General features: G+C 38.4%; 1 long non-coding RNA gene across 1 annotated transcript; it reads left to right on the forward strand.

Annotated features, from left to right (window-relative positions):
* Window positions 1-745: 745 nt before the first annotated feature.
* Window positions 746-21,909, forward strand: LOC145521996 (uncharacterized). Its single transcript, XR_014065828.1, has 5 exons — window positions 746-945; window positions 2,534-2,681; window positions 7,732-7,814; window positions 12,162-12,249; window positions 19,726-21,909. It is a non-coding gene; the product is annotated as an uncharacterized LOC145521996 (long non-coding RNA).
* Window positions 21,910-22,874: the final 965 nt, after the last annotated feature.

Below are 22,874 nucleotides of genomic sequence, written 5' to 3' on the forward strand. Positions count from 1 at the left end.
TTTACCAGATCCCCCATCCCAAAAATGTATCCTAGATTTCTGCTCTATATGCACCAATTCTTTTTTCAGCATGACTTTGTGTTAGTCTTTATCAGACTGTTAGACACTACAGAGCTGAGTCCTTGTCTCTGTTGAGGTCATGAAGCCTGGATACAAAGAACTTCATGTGGTAACATCACATTGATCAACCACAAAGGACTTCTCCAGTGCAAGGAAATTTTAGACACATCACCTTTCAATTTTTATCATTGTGGAGTATTGCTTGTTTTTATGTTTATTAACATAAATCTCACAAATAGGACATCATTTTACTGATACAATGATAATACCAGCTAAGAGAAAAACATGGTTGTGTGTGATAGGATTTTTGTTTGTTATGCCTTGTAGTCTATAGAAAAAGTTATAAGATGATTTGGACTTGAGTATTAAAGAGATAAAAATCAGTGTATTGAAAAACCTGTTTTTGTCATTTTTGCTATTCTTCTGTGTGTGGATTTGAAGCATTTTTTATGGAAATTGTGTTTCATTGTCCTCCTAAAATACCAAAATCATTTTCTTATGACCATTGGTGCTGTCTTATCTGTTCATAGTCTGTGAATACAAGCAGTACTCAGCATACAGAAGCCTAGAGCATCAAATAACCTCTGTACTTTATTGGACATTCCCAGTGGCAACCACGTGACCTCTGACCCTGTGAATAGAACTTGTCATTCAAAGGAGAAACAATGTCTATTATTCACTCAGCAGTTAAGGTTTTGAACTCAGATAATTTAATCCTAATGTATGGGAGTTATAATATAAAAGACCCACAGATTCAATATGGAAACTAATAGTCTCTTTTGCTCACTGAAAAGCTGAGTGGTTCCTTGAAATTGTGTTCAGAACATGGGACTTGGAGACATCATACTACCCACGAGCTATGTAACCTCCTCAAAGGAAATTCAGGTGAACATTTCAAATGAAGACACTCCTTCTCTTAACAGTTTATTAGGATTCTTGCATCAGTTGAAAAATACATGTGAAGTCACTTTATAAATGACTGTTAAAATTGCCTTATATTTACCTCTTTATTAGCTTCCAGAGCAATTCAGAAAGTATATGCTTCTCCAATATCAGAGCAGGTTGAAACCACCTGGAAACCCAAAGCTTTTGACATGACAGGAGTGTTGTCTGGGAACTGGAAGAATCCAGTATTGCTTCTAGACTCCAGTGTTTCTTTGTCCCTCAGGAAAAATGCTTTCATTGCTCCTCCACCATGGTAATAATGGGGACTTTGTCCACCCTGTTTCTACCATATGTGCCACTTCTCACCTGTAAATGCCCACCTTCCTTGTCTCTGGCTCTTTGATTCTCATTAGTCATAGTTTCTTTCTGCTCAAAAATTTATCTCAGCAAGGCCTACCCTGTGCATCTTTCAACTTCCATTCCCATTACCAATGAAGCAGTTATTTCTTAGCTCACAATCAAGAAAAAAAAAAACAACTGTGTTTAATGCTTCATTTCTTCAATGTAAAAAACCATTTTCTGAACATAATATCCATCAAGCTCCTAGCCATGGATATGGATGCAGGCAGAAAATTCATCTTGTAATGGTTACATAACTATGTGTTGTTTCCTTATCTGCCATTAGTCAAGCAACCCAGGTCAGAGCTTATAAATTTGTTTTTGAAAGCATCTAACACCAAGAGAAACAACCGTTCAACTCCTTTGTGGTTACATTTCAACTTCTTGACATTTCTCAAACACAGTAGCAGCTGAGTCATGCAAAGTGCTGCCTTCCAAGGGGACACATTTGGGGCATGTTTGAAATTACAGGCCAAAGCTTCACTTGCCATTGCAGACCATGGGCTCTTGGCATTCACGGTGAGATTTAAGCTGAAATCTTAGAGCTTCCCACTTGTTCCAAGTCCACAACCAAATGTCATACATCCTACGTTCCCTGTGAGGTTGTTGGGGCAACCCAAAGTCTCGATATTCTGGATGTAGGGAGCATAAGTTCATTCAAGTAACTTTCTATTAATAAACATTTATAGTAGGGCTGCATATGGTAATGGGCTTCCCAGGTGGCTCAGTGGTAAACAATTCGCCTGCCAAGTAGGAAACATGGGTTTGATCCCTGGGTCAGGAGGATACCCTGGAGAAGGAAATGGCAACATATTCCAATATTCTTGCCTGGGAAATCCCATGCACAGAGAAGCTACAGTCCATGGGGTTGCAAAGAGTTGGACAAGACTTAGCAACTAAAGAACAATATATGGTAATAAGAGAAGGTAACAGGAAAAATCAGGACTTCTGGTACCAGGAGACACACTATGGATCCATAGAGGTGGAACCCAGAGTCTCAGCACCCATGACTTCACTAGAGACCTTGTTAACTTGTCTCTGCCAGCTTCAATGCGTGGATCCTACTATACTCTCTGCCACTCCTACAACCCACCTACTCATTCCTGTCTCCTTTTCTGTGGTTCTTCTCACTTCTTTTTTCTGCTTACTAAATGATCCATTCATATCTTGACACTGCTTTTCATTTCAGGCAGCTTTACAGGTCAGTGGAGAGTTTATGGATAAGTTGCCCTGGAATGGAACACCAGCAGTGAGTCCAGGAGCTGGGGCTGAGGTTAACCAGTGGAAAGAGAAGTGTTTGATCAGAAATCCAGGACTACTATCCTTGACAAAAAAAAGTGAGTGTGGCGCCATGTTTTAAAATGGCCATGCCCTATGTCCTGGTCCAACCATGACAGTCACCACACCCTGGGCTACCACGACAGGTTTCTCCTTTCCCTCCCCTCTCACCACAGCCCTTTCCTCCCATAGAAACCAGTAAAATACATTTAAAACAGCTGAAACCATGTCATTTGTCACTGAAAATACTCCATTATGAATCAAATATAACTTCCAGGTCTGCAAGATCCCACATCTCTTCCTAAGCTACTTACCGAGTCTTATTTCTCACTACTCTGCCCAACTCTCCACACCAGCCGCCTAGTGTTCCTCAGAACATCAAGCACTCTCTCCTTTCAAGACCTTTTCACTCAATGTTCTCTCTCCCTAGCATGTTCCTTTCTCAGGGCTTTTTTTCAGCAAAGTCTTTGATGCTTTAACTAGTTTATGACCCTTCATCCCATCACTATCTCCTTGATCTCTTTTTATCATATATCTTCTTCTTTGTTTTTTGATTGCCTTCTCTACTACAAGTTAAACTCCATTACGGCAAGGAAATTACCTGCTTGATTTACTCCTATATCCAAGTATCTACAATAATGCTTGGTACATTGCAGGTGCTCAATAAACATTTGTCAATAAATGTATACATGAATGAGTTAAGAGGTACCATAGGCATGAAAGAATCATGAAAGAGCATGCCTAGAACAAGACTACCAGAGGAGATGAATGAGTAATTTTAACTGTAGCAAAAAATTCTAAGATTTGGGTAAGCAAAGAGCTCTACCATGTCTTCTTTGGGCAGATGGGAAAGGCTTGATTTATGTTTTTGAGACCTGAAACCTAGAAAAATGGCACTTTAACTGGGGAGCCTCTGCACAGATCAGAAGGAAAGAGAAAGCATAACACATTTAGGGCAATTTCTTATCATGACTTCAGCTTCAAATTTGTACCCAGTTATCCAATACAGGGACCTCAGCTCATCCTTAAATCTTCTTTCCCCGGCCCAACATTCACTTACTCACCAGACCCTGCTGGTTTGTACGAAGGTAATGCTATGAGGATGAACTGAGAAAACTCAAGGAGATGCTCGTGTGCTGGGACCATTCAGCAGCGTCTGTTGCTGTTTAGTCACTAAGTCATGTCTGACTCTTTTGCTACCCTATGGACTGTAGCCCACCAGTCTCCTCTGTCCATGGGATTTCCCAGGCAAGAATACTAGAGTGGGTTACCTTTTCCTCCTCCAGGGGATCTTCCCAGCCCAGGGATCGAATCTGCATTTCCTGCATTGCAGGCAGATTTGGATAATTCACAGAACTAGGCATTAAATGGAAAAGGGATTTTTTTTTTTTTTTTGCAATGGTTATTGTTTGATGTTCTCAGATGGAGCACCTGGTTGAGCTCCCTGTATTATACAGCCACTTCCACTAGCTATGTAAGGATTTCTTACATGAGAAAGACAGAGTCTGGGACAGAGAAGAGAGGAGAAAAGATAATATGGAAATAAAAGAACCAGAAAAAGAAAATAGCTACTTCCATGTAACTATGAATGTGTAAGTATACCTGAATTGGTACACATTATATCAATCTTCCACAACACAAAATAAAAAACCTGCATTTTAATTCCATGAATATGAAAATTAAGCTGCATAAGAATCATCTCTGACAAGAAAAAGAAAATCCTGGAAACTCCAAGTGTGCAGGTCTTTTGGTGCAGCAACTACCCTGTGTCTAGTGCAGTGATGTGCTTCATAAAATTATTTGACAATAATGCTAGAGGGCAGGTGTCATGCCTGTTCAAACCACTTAGCCCATAAACAAGAAGATAACTAAATGCTTTAATGAGGAGGAAAGAAAAGAGAAGATAAAAGTTTGTGCTTAAGAGAATTAGGATTTAACTACTTGCTGCATATTTATGAATGTCTAATCATATTATGGCCTTCCCTGGTGGCTCAGTGGTAAAGAACCTGCCTGCCAAACAGGAGACGTGGGTTTGATCCCAGGGTCAGGAAGATTCCCTGGAGAGGGAAATAGCAACCCACTCCAGTATTCTTGCCTGGGAAATCCTATGGAAGAGAAGGGTGGTGGGCTACAGTCCATGGGGTTGCAAACAGTTGAGCAAGACTTAACAACAGAGCACGTACACACACAATCATATGTGCATGGACACACACACACACACACACATATACTCACGGTACCACACTTCTTGATTTAGTTTATCAGCTGAATGCTCAACTTTAATTTATAAAGTATTAGAGGCTCTCTATGACTCTCAGAGGAAATTCCTTCTATAATGAGCAAAAAATAAATTTTATCCTGTAAACCATTATATGAACAGAGACTAAGGTTTGTTAGAGAGCTGTATGAAGACAGAATCCTAATCAATAATTCTTATATTTACAATCCTAACAATGCTCAACAGAAGACCAGAATATTTTGTGGCATACTAGACAAGTTCAATATAAATGGATACATATATTACAAATGCAGAAAAAAATGCACATTAGTGTATTGAGAGTATTGCAAAGTATATTAAAGTTAAATACACTGAAAAGAAAATACCGATGCAGACATTTTAGCAATTAATTAGTAGAAAACTGTATTTATGTAGAATGTATGTTCCATGAGGTGAGGAACCATATCTGTTTACATACCACTGCATCAGCACATAGCATAGAACCTCATATAAAACAATCAACAAATATATAAATTAATCTAGCCTTTATTATCCTAGGAGCTATGGTATTAGCAAACAAAATGCTGGGCTTTTTGATTAATTTTAAAACTAAAATGTAAGAGCAAGACAAACATAGAGATCACATATAGACATGTGTCATTTATCATTTATCATTTGCTCCCACATACTTCATTCTGGAAAGTATTTATTACGTCATTTTTCTAAGATTTTTTAATGTGGACCATTTTTAAAGTCTTTATTGAACATGTCACAAGATTGCTTCTGTTTTATGTTTTGGCTTTTTGGTCCCAAGGCATGTGGGGTCTCATCTCCCTGACCAAGGATTGAACCCACACTCCCTGCATTTGGAAGCGAAGTCTTAACTACTGGATCAGCAGGAAAGTCCCAGGAGATCTTTAAAAATATGAAACAGGAAAGATACATGCAGAAATTGGGAGGAAAAAATGAAAGTAGAATAATAGAATAAAAGGTAGAGAGTAGAGTTTGTATACAAAGTGTATGCCTTAGAAGTCTGGGCCTTTGTCAAGAATGCCAATGGGGTTCTGTCTTAAAGGGCAATGTCAAGAGAAAAAAAGCAGGCACATAAAGCCCTCAGCACCATAGTCATAAATACAGTAGGTCACCATGCAGCTTCTGCTCTGATTCACTGGGCAAATCCATCATTTAATTTCTCGGAGAAATACACTATAAACACGCATTACCGAGACAGCTATTTATTTTCTTTCAAAGCAAAGTGATTACATAAAATCCTGGTACTTCGTGCTGGTTCCTGCTTCGTTCTCTAAATGAGTAATAAATGAATTTTTTAAAATTGAAGCTTAACTTTATTACAGTTTTCAAGGTTTATAATAGAAGAAAATGTGTAGGGAGCAATTTAGATGGCCATATGCTTACTTATATATAAAGTTCAGGCAATAGAAAGAAGAACCACTGGTGTAATTAACTTGTGAATTTCCTTAGCCAACATGTGCTCATATTCTATATGAAAGTCATATAGAGGATTTATAATGGGCAAGGTGAAAAGAAACTACAAGTGGTAACAAGGAAGGACTGTGGCCTGAGATTTCATTACTGACACTGCAATTAGACTTGAATATAGGCTCAGGCAGCCTGCAGAGAGGAAGAGAGAATGAGGGCCAGAGAGACTGAATCATTTGTGCCTGGCAGAGGAAATGAAAACATAAATGGAGAAGTGAGATGTAGAGTGAAGACATTCTCTTCCTGGAGTAGCTTCCGGGATTCTATTCTGTAATCTAGAGCTGGCTCAAATTACACAGAGCTATCTACTGAACTCAGACAAGGGATAAAAGTGAGGAAATGCAAAACCCATCACTGCTGTTTACTTGAACTGCTGGGTGGCTGAATTCGTATGTCTTGCCATACTTCTATATTCTGAAGGACAGTGAAACAAACGATTTGGGCCAAGTGTGAAACTTGGGAGAGGAGCGTAGTCCCTAGACGTTCTGAAAGGGAAAATAATAAATGGAATTCTCACTGAAAGCCTGTCCTCCTTGGCCTTTCTCGTTCTCTCTTCCAAACTGAGATTGTTGTATTCCTTTGCATATTTGAGATTTGCTCTAGGTTTGACTTCAGAATCAGTTATCTATTTCAAATAAACATTCAAGGAACTTTTCACACATTTTCTCAGCCATTTCTTTCAGCTCTTTGAATCTTATTTCTAAGAAAATATCTAAAACTCAGATTATCATACTAAGTGAAGTAAGACAGGGCTTTAGATGAGTACCATATGATATCACTTATACATGAAATCTAAAAAACTATGATACAAATGAATTTATTTACAAAACAGAAGCAGATTCACAGACTTAGAAAACAAACTTATTTTTACCAAAGGGGAAAGGTGGTGGGTGAATAAATTGGGAGATTGAGATTAACAGATACACACTACTATGTAAAAAGTAGATAATCAACAAGGATCTACTGAATAGTAGAGGGAACTATGTTCAATACTCTGTAATAATCTATATGGGAAAAGAATATGAAAAAGAATAGATATATGTATGTATGTATATATAAAACAATCAATTTTTTGTATACCTGAAACTAACACAGTGTTTTAAATCAACTATACTCCAATTTCATAAAAAATTTTAAAGATGAATAATTTTTTAAAAGATAAAAAATTAAAGCTCAGGTATCCAGAATGTATATGGACATAAATGATTCTGTAATTCAACTGGACTTGTGCAAAAATACTCCAGGAGAAATTTTGCTCTACACTTCGCTTTCAGTTATTGCCTGCTTAAATAGTGCTACAGACTGTACTATCTACTCTTATATGGATTATATAATTTTTATCCTCTCCATAAACACTACAGGTTGATTATTATTATTTTATCTGTTTACAGATGGGGAAATGAAGAGGCTGTATCAATTAATTACTTTCCCAGGTGGCACAGTGGTAAAGAATCTGCCTGCCAATGCAAGAGATGTGAGTTCCATTCCTCAGTTGGGAAGATCCTCTGGAGTAGGAAATGGAAATCTACTCCAGTATTCTTGCCTAAAAAATTCCATGGACAGAGGAGCCTGGTGGGCTAAAGTTCAGGGAATTGCAAAGAGTCAGATGGAACTGAGTGCACACTAACACATCAGTTTCTCACATTAAGTTGTACCATGAGAATCTGAACCCAGCCTGATACCCAACCCACATTCTTACCATCAAGTGACAATTTTTACATTATATTTCAGCTCTCTATAATAAACAAAATGCATATCCTTTGAAAGGGAAGACAGTAAAGAGTAGCCACTCATACAGTAAAGAGTAGCCAATTTTGAATTAGGAGTCAAGATACATAGGTTCTATTCACGCACTAGCTATGTGAATTTAATCAAGTTAATTCACCTCTTTGACCCTCAACTGAAAAATTTCAGGACTCAGAAAACCTGACTGAATTGAGGTACATGTAAGTCCTTTCATATTTTGACATTGTTTGTTTTCCAACTAGCTGCCTGAGATAATTTCATCCTTCCCATTATGTAACTCTTGTGAATGACATGTCCAATTGGACAGAAATTCAAACTGCAGCATTTCAGTAATAATGCCCCATGAATTCAATATTATGAGTAATAATAATATGTGGTACAGTTATCACAGTAGCTAGCAAGATTATTTTAACATACCACTTGGCAGATTTTCTTTTCTTGATGCTTTTGAACTGTGATGCTAGAGAAGACTCTTGAGAGTCACTTGGACTACAGAAAGATCAAACCAGTCAATCCTAAAGGAAATCCAACCTGAATATTCATTGAAAGTACTGATGCTGAAGCTGAAGCTCCAATATTTTGGCCAGGTGATGAGAAGAGCCGACTCTTTGCAGAAGACCCTGATGCTGGAAAAGATTGAGAGTAGGAGGAGAAAGGGGCAACAGAGGATGAGATGGTTGGATGGCATCACTGACTCAGTGAACATGAGTTTGAGGAAACTCCAGGAGATAACGAAGGACAGGGAAACCTGGCGCGCTACAGTACATGAGGTCACAAAGAGTCCGACACAACTTAGTGACTGAACAGCAGCAACAACCACTTGGCAGATTTTCTTTTCTTAAGTTCCTTTGTGACATCTCATTGTTCATGTGGCTTACAAAGAATCAAAGTTTATAGAACTGATTCATAAAAATCAATACTTTGTTGTGACATACTTATAAATTGATGTGTGTCTGTTTGTTTTATTGCTAGTACACCAGAGTTGAAAATACCAGGGCCTCCCACTGCCAACAATTAATTTGCAAATGCACTGGGAAATGCACTGAGTACATGGCCTCATTTCAGGGGAAATGTGTCCCTGGTTATTTTGTAAGATAATGAGAGTTTGTGCCTCAGTACTGAGTCTATCATTGACTGTCTGTGACTCAGAAAACACTTGTTTCCATTTTGCCTTTTTTACTGACTTAATGTGTGCTTCCTGGGTGGCTCAGCTGGTAAAGAATCCACCTGTAATGCAGGAGACCCTGGTTCGATTACTGGGTTGGTAAATTCCCCCAGAGAAGGGACAGACTACCCACTCCAGTATTCTTGGGCTTTCCTGGTAGCTCAGACAATAAAGAATCCACTTGCAGTGTGGGAGAACTGGGCTCAATCCCTGGGTTGGGAAGATCCCCTAGAGGAGGGCATGGCAACCCACTCCACTACTCTTGCTTGGAGAATTCCATGGACAGAGGAGCCTGGAGGGCTATAGTCCATGGGGTCGCAGAGTCAAACACAACTGAGATACTAAGCACAATGTGTGGCCTTAATCTTTTAAGCTCTCTCTACTTTCAAGTCCTCACCTATGCTATGCCTTTCCATTTACAGAGGATAAATAAAGTAGTGAAACTTTGATTGATTGGAAAAATAAGTGTTTGTCACAGCAAAGTATTGATTTTTTATGAATCAATTCTATAAACTTTGATTCTTTGTAAGCCACATGAAAATGAGATGTCACAAAGGAACTTAAGAAAAGAAAATCTGCCAAGTGGTTGTAATTGTTCAGTCGCTAAGTCATGTCCGACTCTTTGTGACCTCATGTACTGCAGCATGCCAGGCTTCCCTGTCCTTCACTATCTCCTGGAGTTTGTTCAAATTCATGTATACTGAGTCAGTGATGCCATCCAACCATCTCATCCTCTGTTGCCCCTTTTTTCTTCCTGCCCTCAATCTTTTCCAGCATCAGTGTCTTCTCCAATGAGTCGATTCTTCTCATCACATGGCTGAAGTATTGGAACTTCAGCTTCACCATCAGTCTTTCTTTTAGAGTAACTTATAAAGTGAGGGAAAACCACTAAAACATTTCATTTGCATTGTCAGTATTTTTTGTATGTCACCCCCTCCTTCCAGAAATGTCTCTTTTGTGCATAGTATACACCCAGTCAACACTGGGAATATTTGTTCAGCCTATTTATATGTACATTGAACACAATGCCATTTCTTCCTCCATGTGGAAAAATTGCAAGAATTCTTAAATTGTTGTTTGATATCTCAAGCCAGAAAGAATGGCTCATTGCTTAAATAAAGGAGTTTTGATAACTAGGGTTATACTTGTAAGTGGAAAGGAAGCCTGTGGGAGCTCTTTGAATTTCCTAGTGTTTCATTTTTATGATTATTTTGTGCTCCTTCTCATAGAATCTTCTATAGAGCCAAGTAACCCACCAAACATGAATTGTAATGGATTAAGAGGTATAAATATTGTCTGGACGGATACATTTTAAAGGCAATAGCTATGAATGAGCTCTGTATCAAGTCCTGAAGCCAAGCAGAGTACTGTACACCCCATGGATGCCCAGTTACATCAGATATTAGTAATAGCAATGATATTAATGATGGCATCACCAACTCAATGGACATGAGTTTGAATAAGCTCCAGGAGTTGGTGATGGACAGAGAAGCCTGGTGTGCTGCAATCCATGGGGTCACAAAGAGTCAGACACGACTGAGCAACTGAACTGAACTGAAAGATATTAACTCACTTATTTATTTAGCAAACATGTACCAAGCCCCTATTTTGTGATAGGAAAAGCAGGAACCTGGAGATACAGAAGTAAAGTACATATACTCTGCCTTCAAAGAGCTCACAGTCTAATGGTACAGGCAGCCAAGTAAACAGACATTGCCATCCTAGATGGTAAGACCTCTGTTACCAGGGATGCTCAGTATGTTATAGGTACTTAGAGAAGGGAAAGCCGGCCATGATAAGGGTTATGCAAATGAGGAAAGGGACTGTGGAAGAAGGTGACACTTGACCTTGCCATGAATGAAGACTAAGAGTCATTTAGGTTAAGAGAAGAAAAATGCATTTTTTGAGGCTAAGTAGGAAACTTCGCATGTCATGAAGAAGGAGACAGTGCAGAGTTTGAAGGGTTAGGACGAATTGACCATTGGATGCCCAGCTCCTGGGGAGGCAACATCCCTATCTTAGTATAAGTGATGGTACTCTGTGGTTTTATGTGACATGTCAGCCCTTATCATAGCTGTGAGTTCAGAACTAGTGAGAGATAGAGCAGAAGAACAGTCTTCTCATCTACTGAGACAAAAGGGAGGAAGAGAAGAATCCATGTCAATCCAGTTTTTAAATTCATAGTTTTTATTTTCTAGAGAGGTTTCAGACTCACAGGAAAACTGAGTGAGAAGCATAGAGTTTCACATACCCCATCCCCATCTATAACCTCTTCCACCAACACCCCCCCAGCAACCAGTACATTTGTCACAATCAGTGAACTGACATTGATACATCATTATTATCCATAATCCATAGTTTACATTAGGATTCACCCCTTGTACATTCTATGGGTTTGGACAAATGTATAATGACATATATCTACCTTTATAGTGCAGATGAATGAAACAGAACAGCTTCATAGCCCTAAAAATCCTCCAGGCTCTACCTATTCATTCCTCTCTCTGCCCCCAACCCCTGACAACCACTGAGCTTTTTTTTTAATTATCTCCATAGTTCATCTTTTTCAAATGTGGTATACAGTGGAATCATACAGTATGTAGCCTTTTCAAATTGACATCTTTCACTTAGCAATGTGCATTTAAATTTCCTTAAATGGTTTAATGGCTCATTTAGTTTCAGCACTAAATAATATTCCATTGTCTGGATTGCCAAGTTTTGTTTTGTTTTGTTTTTTTAATTTGGAGAGGGCAGAGATATGGAGTCTGTCCTGTGAAGTAGGAGGAATTCATTAAGATTATAACTGTACTATCAAATCTGATAAGTCTACATTGTCTGCCATATCCAAGTCTGTGATGAAACCAATGATTGAGATAAAACCCTGTGCTCTTCCTCTGGGCCTCTCTCCAGCTTGGCATCAACTCTCTTCGATGTCATCATTCCAACAGATCAGAAGACAGCTAAAGTCCCGATCAGCAATATCAGATTATGCCTCAAGGTAAGTCTGTGGAATTGGGATTTTAGGAAATATATTCAAAAATCAACTGTACAGATATAGCCTGGAAATATTCCCAACCATAATTAAACTGGATTTTTCTACATATCATTATTAAAGGTAATTTTTAAATAATATGTTTATCTGGGACAGTTACAGATCATGATAAGGAGACCAAGTCATAGCAAGCAGGCTAGTATGAGAAGCTTTTTTTCCCTTTAGACTTGAGACTCTGTTTCTTGGGCCAGAGACACCTACAGAGACAGATGAGGGGCCTAGCAGAAACAACACTCTGGCAGCTTGGTGCAAGAAGTCCTTATGTCTGAGACTTTCCCAGCCCCCACCCTTCAGCGACATTAGGGCAGGAAAAGGGTACCGTAGGGGGATCCCATCATGCCCTTCCCCCACTAAGAGACAGCTCGTGGCCTGGACTGGGGAAACCCCTGCCATCCCCTTAAGCAGCACCAGATGGACCTGTGAGAGCCCTGGTGGCTCCTGATACACCAAACAGATCAAAATAACACCACAAAGTCAGTAAAAATTAAACTTCCATTGAAAGAACATCCCTCAAAAGTAGGCCAAGACCTGCATGCTGAACATTAACAGTGTGACTTCAACTTAAACAAGAGAATTGCATATGGCCCAGAATCTCCTACATAATAGACAAGGTGCCAAAGATACAATAGGAAACCACTTGTCATGTCAAGAACCATAAAAATCACAACTTGAATGAGAGAAGGTAATTAACTAATGTAACACCGAAATGGATCAAATGTTAGAATTCTCTAACAAGGATTTTAAAGCAACCGTTATAAAAATGCTTCAGTAGTCAATTACAAATTCTCTTGAAACAAATGAGAAAAAAATATCTCAGCATAGAAATAAAACATGTAAAACAGAATCAAATGGGAACTATAGAACTGAAAAATACAATAGCAAATTTTTTAAAAACCACTTGCTGTATGGGCTCAACAGTAGAGTGGTGATGACAGAGGTTAGAATCAGTAAACTTGAGGACAGAAGCATAGAATTAACCCAATCTGAAAAACAAAGAGAAAATAGACTTAAAACAAACAAACAAAAAAAACCCACAGAACTTCAGGGACCTGTGGGATAATAACAAAGATCCAACAGTCATATGAGAATCTCAAAAAGAGAGAGGAGAGACAGAGAAAGGTGGAAAGAACATTTGAAAAAACAATGGCTGAGAACTCCAAAAATTTGGCAAAAGAAATAGCCAAGAAGGGCTTCCCTAGTAGCTCAGACAGTAAAGCATCTGCTTACAATGCAGGAGACCCAGGTTTGATCCCTGGGTCAGGAAGATCCTCTGGAGAAGGAAATGACAATCCACTCCAGTATTCTTGCCTGGAGAATTTCATGGAGAGAGGAGCCTGGCAGGCTACAGTCCATGGGACTGCAAATAGTTGGACATGACCGACAACTAACACACACACATAGCCAAGAGGATGAGTGAAACCCAAACAGGATCAACACAAAGAAATTCATACTACAGCACAGGATAATTAAACTTTTTAAAATGAAAAATAAAAATTTGAGATAAAAATACAGAAAAAAACAATTCATTGCCCTTAGAGACATACCAGTTCAAAAGACAGTAGATACCTTGTCAGAAACCATGAAAACCAGAAAAAAAAAGTGACACAACATTAATCAAGTGCTAAAAGTAAAGAACTGGCAACCATGAATTCTGTATCTGGCAAAAAATGTCCTTCAAGAATGAGAGAAAAGAAAAACATTTCCTGAAGAACACTAAAAGAATTTGTTTCTAACAGACACACCCTTAAAGATTTGATGAAGGGAATTCTTCAAACAGACAGAAAATGATTTAATTTAAAAAAAGAAAAGAAATCTTGGAGCATCAGAAAGAAAGAAAATACAGAAAGGAAAGAAATACAGGTACATAATACAATAAACTATCCTTTTCTCACAAGTTTTGTTAGTGTTGTTTATTGTTGTTTAGTCGCTAAGTCAAAGTGTTAGTCACTCAGTCGTGTCTGACTCTTTGTGACCCCCATGGACTATAGCCTGCCAGTCTCCTCTATTCATAGAATTTTCCAGACAAGAATATAGTGGAGTGGGTTGCCATTTCCTTCTCCAGAGGATCTTCCCAACCCAGGGATCAAACTTGAGTCTCCTAAATTGCAGGCAGATTCTTTACTATCTGAGCCCCAGGGAAGCTAAGTTGTGTCCGACTCTTTTGCCACCCTCATGGACTGTAGCCTGCCAGCCTCCTCTGTCCATGGGATTTCCTAGGCAAGAGTACTGGAGTGAGTTGACATGTCCTTCTCCAAGGATGGGCTTCCCTTGTGGCTCAGCTGGTAAAGAATCCACCTGCAATGCAGGGGACATGGGTTTGATCCCTGGGTTGGAAAAATCCCCTGGAGAAGGGAAAGGCTATCCACTCCAGTGTTCTGGCCTGGAAAATTCCAGGGTCGCAGACACAACTGAGCGACTTGCACTTTCACTTCACTTTCACTTTCTCCAGGGGCTCTTCCCAGCTCAGGGATTGAACCTACATCTCCTGCATTGGCAGGCAGATTCTTTACTACTGAGCCAACTGGGGAGCCCCTTTGTAAGTTTTAATGGTTAAAACAAAAATTCTAACACCATCTGATACCCTGGGCAATGATATTTAAGAATGGGGGGAATAAAGGAACTTAAATGGAAATATTTCCACACTTCATTTAAAGCAGTAAATGTTGAATTAAAGAGACTGTGAGAAGTTCCGTATTTATATTATAATCCTCAGAGCAACCACTATGAAAATTATGCAAAGAGACACACTCAAAATTACTGACTTAATCAAGATAAAATTCTAAAAACATGTTCAGATAACCTATAGGAAGCAAGCAAAATAAAACAAAGCAACAAAGACCAGAGGAAACACACAGAAAAATAAATATTAAATTGGCATACTTGAGTGCTAACATATCATTCATTACTTTAAATGCAAACAACCTAAATACCTCCCCCAAAAGATGGGAGGAAGCACAGGTAGTAGAGTGGAGAGTGAATGGGTGGGAGATACTTGTGGCTATATTAAGACAACACAAGAAATCCTTGTAGTATAGTATTGGAACTGTTCAGTACCTAGACCTACACAGGTGAAAAAAATTGTGCAAAACTTAACACACACACACACACATACACATGATTGCAAGTATGTTAGGGGAAACCTGAATCATAGAGGTGGATTTTATCAATGTCAATATCACTGTTGTGGTTTTATGTTATATTTTTGGTAAATATTTCCATTGCATTGGAGGAAATTGGGCAAAGTATTACAAGAGTCTTTCTGTATAATTCCTTATAATTACATGTGATTCCACAACTAGCTAAATAAAAATGTCAGTTGGAAAAAAGGAATGTAAATTACATTTTATAATTTTATTATGTTGTAACATATTGCAAAACATCTGTGCTTAAAAAAAATTTGTTGCATTCCATCACGTGTGTGTATGCTAAGTTGCTTCAGTTGTGTCCAACTCTTTGTGATCCTATGGACTGTAGCCTGTCAGGCTCCCCTGTCCCTGGGATTCTCCAGACAAGAATACTGGAGTGGGTTGCCATGCTCTCATCCAGGGGATCTTCTTGAATCAGGGGTCTAACCTGAGTCTCATGTCTGCTTCATTGACAGGCAATTCTTTACCACCAGTGCCACTTGGGAAACCCCTGTATTCCATTAACTTGTATCAGTTTACCAAATAATGAAAACAAGGATAAACTCATGTTTTCTGCCCTAAACATGGAATAAACTTTTGGCATTTGGAGATAAAAGGAACAGGGTATTCTCAATTTTTCTATGAACACTTTGAGATAATGGCCCACTGTGGACCCATGATTTGAGAATAGTTGTCTAATTTTCACCACCAATTTTATAATCTTTTCTTAATATACAAATGAGCAAGTGTCTTCAAAGGGAAGAATGACTTGCCCCAGGGAAGAAAAATTCTCATAAATCCCCAACAAAATGGTTTGAAATGCTCTTTTATTGTCCAAAAAAAAAAAAAGAGAGAGAGTTCCCTTAAATTAAACAGCAGGAAGAAAGAAAAGATGGTTTGCTCTTCTGTTGAGATTAAATCTTTATTGCCATTAACTTTTCAAATTTGAACTTTACATATTATTTGTATTTATTTTCAAGTTTTTCCTTAATCTTCAGACTTAATCCTTATTGATTTAAGAGAGATACAGTAAGTTATTGGGTAGAGGCCCACATAACAGAGGAGTACCTGTTTTGGAGCCAACACTACAGTACATTATATACAAATAGGCAGAAAGTCATCTTCTATTTCCTTGATTGAATCAACAAATGGTGTGCAGCAACTTTAATAGATGTGACTAGATTGCAGTCATATTTTGCTATGCCCAAAATTCATTGAATGTGCAAAAACACATCAAGTGAGTCTCATATCTTTGAACATCAAAGAAATGGGTCCTGTGTCTCTACATTTTTTATTGTTTTTGCAAAGTGAGATGAGTTCACAGTAGACTCTCTTTTGTCTGGAATCTCCACGAACAGGCTATTACGATCTCAGAGTGGGACTGAAGCCCAGGCTGTCCAGTTCAGTCTTCTAGTCTAAACTTCAGCATGCGTCCAAATTCTGAACCTTGTGGCAGTGATCTTAAAGAGATTAAAAGACTGAAAAGAGTACAAAACAAATTAGTAATAATTGCAATGCAATCACTGTCTTATATAACAGGACTTCATAAGATCCTTGCTTATGCTCGGTTGCCCTTCAGCACTCTATTTCCATTTGAGTAGAACTGTTTACTGCCCTGACCATACCTTCTTAGAGACTCACAGGTGAGGTTTGTTTATTTCCTTGGAAACATGCAATCTTTAAACATTTTTAATATATCTTTTTGCCTCTTACCTTGTCCTTGCGGCAGAATGAACCTCCCTCTACTCTACCACTATCTTCCATCTTCTCACTGGTTCAGCCCAACATTCTGACTACAGTACAGAATTCATCCTCAGCAACAGTTTTTTTAAGGGATTTTTTTTCTGTATTGGTCAAAATATAGTGGCAGGTGGGTGGGAGTCATAGTTATATCTCTGAGCTGTAGTCCAAAGATGATGAACTATCCTATGACATAAGGATTTCTGACACAACATCAATGATGGTCAACATTCAGACTTTTCCTTTAAAAAAAAAAAAAACAATTGTTGTAAGAACACTTTACAAGAGATCTACCCTCTTAACAAAAATTTAGGTGTTCCATATAGTATTGCTAAGTATAGACATAATGTTTTACATCAGGGCTCTAGAACTTATTCATCTTGCATAACTGAAACTTTATACCCATTGAGTAACAACTCCCTACCACCCCCAGCCCTTGGGAACCACCATTCTACTCTCTGTTTCTGCCTGTCTGACTATTTTAGATATGTCCTCCACATAGAATCAAGTAGTGTTTGTCATTCTGTGCTTGGCTTATTTCACTTGCCATAATGTCCTCCCATGGATGGATTTCCTTCTGGTTTTTGGGGGGCGGAATATGTATAGTCTATATTTTCTTTATTCATCTCTACATAGACATTTAGGTTGTTTCCACTTTTTGGCTTTCAGATTTTCCTAAAATATTTACAGTTACGGGGAACTTACCATCAATGGCCACGTTCTGAGAGCATTGTTCACTCCTCTTCACTTCCTCTGCTAGGAAACACTTTAACTGAGCTAAAATCATCTCATAACCTCCAGTTCTTCACCCAGCACAATACAAAATAAATCTAAACCATTGTTTACAATCTTGAATGAAAGAGAGTGATGCTTTGGGGGAGTAAGAAAAAAAAATTGATAGAGATATGTGAAAAAATATGATTATCTTTTTAGAAAAAGAATGGCCAAAAATGGTGAACAATGGCTATAAATACACCTCAGGTTGTAAGGGAGAAACTGAGAATAACAGAGATTGGTGAAATGGAAGATTGACTGCTATAAAGGAGGTAGACTTTCTAATCCTTCAAGAGAAGTCAGAAATCAAGATTTTTTAAGTGAAATCATATGATCTTAATAGTTGGCTGCTAACTTAAATATTTAAAAATTTTATTTGGGCCAACAATGAATTGGCCAAACATCATACCTCTGTAGACCACTGTCTTGTTACCTAAGGTCTGAATCCTAGACCACATGTCAGCCTCTGAGCCACTGAAGACAGACACTGTCTCTAGGGATATCTTTTCTTCAAGATCAAAATGTCACCACTTTCATTAAACATTTGGTAGATAAGTGTTCCAAATTTCTGACCATCCTGAATGGCCACCTGGCTTGTTCTGATTTGCTAAAAAACAAAACAAACAAACAAAACTTTCTGAAGGACAGGATTGGGAGAGGTGTAGAGAAATTCACAGAGGCTCTGACTGACTGGACAGGTGGGCATCTTTACTTAGGGCCTCCCACTCTGTGTGTATTTTCAAAAATCATGGCTATTGATTGGGATGCTCTCCAAATGTTGTTTCTTTCTCATCACAGTAATGACATGGTCTGAGTGTTATTTATTATTGCCTACCTACCTCCTCAGATCATCTTCCCTTTTGAAATCTCTGGCTGTAAATCCGTAACTATTTTGTCTTAGCAAATTTTAAAATATATATTAAAAAATCAGAAATGCCATCATTTTATACCTAGATTGCAAATTTGTATTTTTTGAAGCCATCTATACTTAGAATTCCCTTTTAAGGTTTATTAACACTAAAAGGATCATTTATTCCTAGGTATTCCAACTGCTTCAACTTCAAAATACAAATATGTTTTCCATAGTAAAACAAAAAATTAATTCTGTCTGTGTATTAGACTTTTAACACACATTATTCTTTCATTTAATTGTTCCAGTAACCCCATAAAGCAGTTCTTATTATACCAGTTCCTAGACTAGAAAATGGAGGCTTGGAAAGATTGAGTAAACAGCCCCAAATTGAATAGCCGATAAGAATGAAAGCCAGGAATTCAAACTTGGGCCATCTGATTTTAAAGTCAGGACTGTTTACACTGCCAGGCTCCTCTGTCCACAGGATTCTCCAGGCAAGAATACTGGAGTGGGTTGCCATTTCCTTCTTGAGGGGATCTTCCTGACCCAGGGATTGAACCCTTGTCTCTTACATCTCCTGTATTGGCAAACAGATTCTTTACCACTGAGCCACCAGGAAAGCCCCTTTTTTTTAGTTTTGCCACCATGAGACAACAAACGTGAAAATGAAAACCACATGTTAGGGGTGCATGAAAGTAGAATCCAAATCTCTGATGGCATCGTGGAGATGATGGTCTGCCTACCTACACACTTCTTGGTATGGGAAAAGCACTAAACCCTTATTTGTAAAATAGGTTTGCAGTTTCAAGCAGCCAAATCTATCTCTAATTTACAACCTGAACATTGCCTGACACGTATGAGCTATGGCTTTTTATATTATCAGAGTAGAAGACCCCATACACAGAACTTAGTCATTTTGATTCTCTCTAGGACACATCTGGCAACTCTCAAGATCTGGCAGAAGTGCAGAGAGCAAAGATTCTGGAAGCTCTCCCTAGACTGGAAAACTGTAAGTGCAGGTACAATTTCCATCTAGTGAAATGCATAGAAAGCTAAATCTTTGTCCAATGAATGGATGAATGAGAATTTAGTCTAGTTGGAGAAATTAACAAGTAAATAGATGATTCCAAGAGAACAAAATCTTACTTAGCATAACTGTACAGGGCTTCCTGGAGAAGATTATCTTCAATCTGAAGTATGAAAACTGAGGCACTAGTAAAGACAGGGATGACTTTCCAAACAGAGAAAATAGCGTGTGGCAGAGAACCGTGTGCAGTTTTGTTTTGTTGTTGTTGTTCAGTTGCCAAATTGTTTCTAACTCTTTGCGACTCCATGGACTGCAGCATGCCAGGCTCCCCTGTCCTTCACTATCTCCTGGAGTTTGCTCAAACTCATGTCCATTGAGTCAGTGATGCCATCCAACCATCTCATCTTCTGTCACCCTCTTCTTTTGTCCTCTGTCTTTCCCAACATCAGAGTCCCTTCCAATGAGTCAGCTCTTCACGTCAGGTGGCCAAAGTATTGGAACTTCAGCTTCAGAATCAGTCCTTCCAATGAGTATTCAGGGTTGATCTCCTTTAGGATTGATTGGTTTGATCTCCTTGCAGTCCAAGAGACTCTCAAGAGTCTTCTCCAGCACCACAATTTGAAAGCATTAATTATTCAGCACTCAACCTTCTGTATGGTCCGTCTCTCACATCTTGGTGATCTCCTGGAGAAGGAAATGGCAACCCACTCCAGTATTCTTGCCTGGAAAACCCCATGGCTGGAGGAGCCTGGCAGGCTACAGTCCATGGGGTCACAAAGACCCCGACGTGACTGAGCACCTTCACTTTCACTTTCAGCCTTCTTTATGGTCCATTTCTCACATCCATACATGACTACTGGAAAAACCAAATAAGCTTACAGTTTAGGAATCCAAGGAGACTGATGAAGTTGGGGAGGTGAGCAACAGTTAGACAATGAAGGGCCAGGTTAAACCCACACAAAGCACAGTCTTCTGAACTAATCTAGTCTAGCTGCATCTGATAAGCTAATTTCAAAATATTTTCAATCTCTCCAACTGCAATCAAAAATTAAAGTCTTTAAATTTCAGGAATTCTGTAATGACTATATGGACATTTTCAACCACATTTTTTTTACTTTGAGCTATTTTCATTCCAATTCTACAAACTTATAACATGCATCGTGAGTGTACCTACTAGTGATTTTAGGAAAATCTTTCACTGTTGAAGTGGAACATTTTGAAGACTCTCCTATCTTAAAGCTTAGGTGTTACCTGGAAGTTTTATCGTGGTTACTGGGAAACTCTTTCAGCCATAACTGTCTTCCCACACCTGTGAGTTTTTCTCACATGACTACAGCAGCCAGGATGAAACGTTTTCCCTGCTTCCTGTCTCCATAAGGCTTTGTGGCATACTGTATCCAAGTTGTATGCATATGGCTTCACTTTGCCCCTGTTAGAGCAGGAAAAATGAATTGGAAGCCATAGGTTAATATTTTCTGTGATTAGGGCAAAGGTCACATAAGCATGTTGTTAGCACTTTTCTCCATCTTTGTCTTCCTGTTTCCTGCTCCCCAAACCCATCAACCATCTTTCCAATTTTTCTCTTCTACATCTGGCACCTCTCCAAGAGGATGGGGTTGTTTATTTGTTTAATCAGAAGTACCCTCAACCCTCAGGAAATCTATGATGCATGAAGATGGCTGTGAATCTCATCACTTTGCCACCAAGCTTGACAGGGAAGGAAAATGAAGACTTGCATATGAAATGTAGACTTGCATATAAACTTACTCTTTCCTTGTCTTTCTTATAACTAAGAAAGTCTGCTTTCTGAAAATTCTCCTGTGCATATTTCTAATATGCCATCTTTATCATAAACTTTTCAAGAATTAAAATCTGGCCCTTATTATTAAGGCAATTGGTTTGAATGATAGGAGCAAGGTGAGAATTTCCCTTTTCAGTTCGCTTTGCCATTGGCTGTCAAAAACATTTAAGTGAGCTTTGTAATTTTATATAAGGGAGTAACATTTTCAAAGACTCAGAAGTTAATAAGTATCTCTGATCTCTTTGTATGCTTTCCATCTCATTTCAGAAGTAAAAAGAAAAAAAAATGGAAAAAGAGGTACTGCAAGCCTAAGTGTGAAATTATCTAATATTTACCAATTAAACTCTGATCTAGTTAACAGCTATCTTAACTAACAGAATTGTCTAAATATTAGCAAGGTCATAGATGAAGTCACAGACTACTTTGTTTTTGGAACAGTGGGTTTTATTTCCTAAGTTAATGGGAAGTTTGCATTTGACCCTGCCAATGAAGTAGATTCCAATTTATGTATCTGACTACAATTTGCCTTAGATAATATTCTATCACATTTCAATAGCTAATGTTTTTCTTCATCTGAAAATTTGAAGGTATGGAACAAACAGCTTCCTGCTGTTATGGATTGGTCTGCTTCTGGAAATAATTTATCAACCTGTTTTTCTACTCCTAAACAATGGTTTTAACAACTCAAAGACATTTTTCTATTTTTGTTGCCAATGAAACTGCATAGTTTGTTTCATGCTGTTAATATGTATTATTCAGAAAGAATTGATCAAATTGACAAGGTTCTGTTAGTCCAAGAAGTGGCATTTATGTATAATCCATGTGTCATTTTTTAAAAATGCAAAATGGTGAACTTCAAAACAAGTAAAAGTCAGGTCTAGTCTCTTGATTGAGGCTTTAGTTTCTGTCATCAAAAAATGTTAAAAGGTTCATTTTCTTATCAGCTATCAGTTATAAAGTATTGCAGTAGTACATTGATGAATTCTTACAAGCATTGCATTTATGTCCATAAGCCATCTGTGCAATAATAAGAAATATAAATTGTTCTCTGCCACCAGTTCCTGTTAGTACTTGATCTTTGACCCCACTTCCTGATTCAGAGTTTCTAAAGTCCTTAGAATTTCCTGAGTGACAAGAGTGTCTGACACAGAGCTCCTAAGTCCCTTGGAATTTCATAGGTGACAGAAACATCTTTTGTTCTAATGAGGCGATACTTGGTGGGCTCCTGGATGGGGCTGGTCATCAGAAAGA

Source organism: Giraffa tippelskirchi, chromosome 9 (assembly GCF_054371585.1).
Source record: "Giraffa tippelskirchi isolate mGirTip1 chromosome 9, T2T-mGirTip1v1.2.pri, whole genome shotgun sequence".
Lineage (NCBI taxonomy): Eukaryota > Metazoa > Chordata > Mammalia > Artiodactyla > Giraffidae > Giraffa > Giraffa tippelskirchi.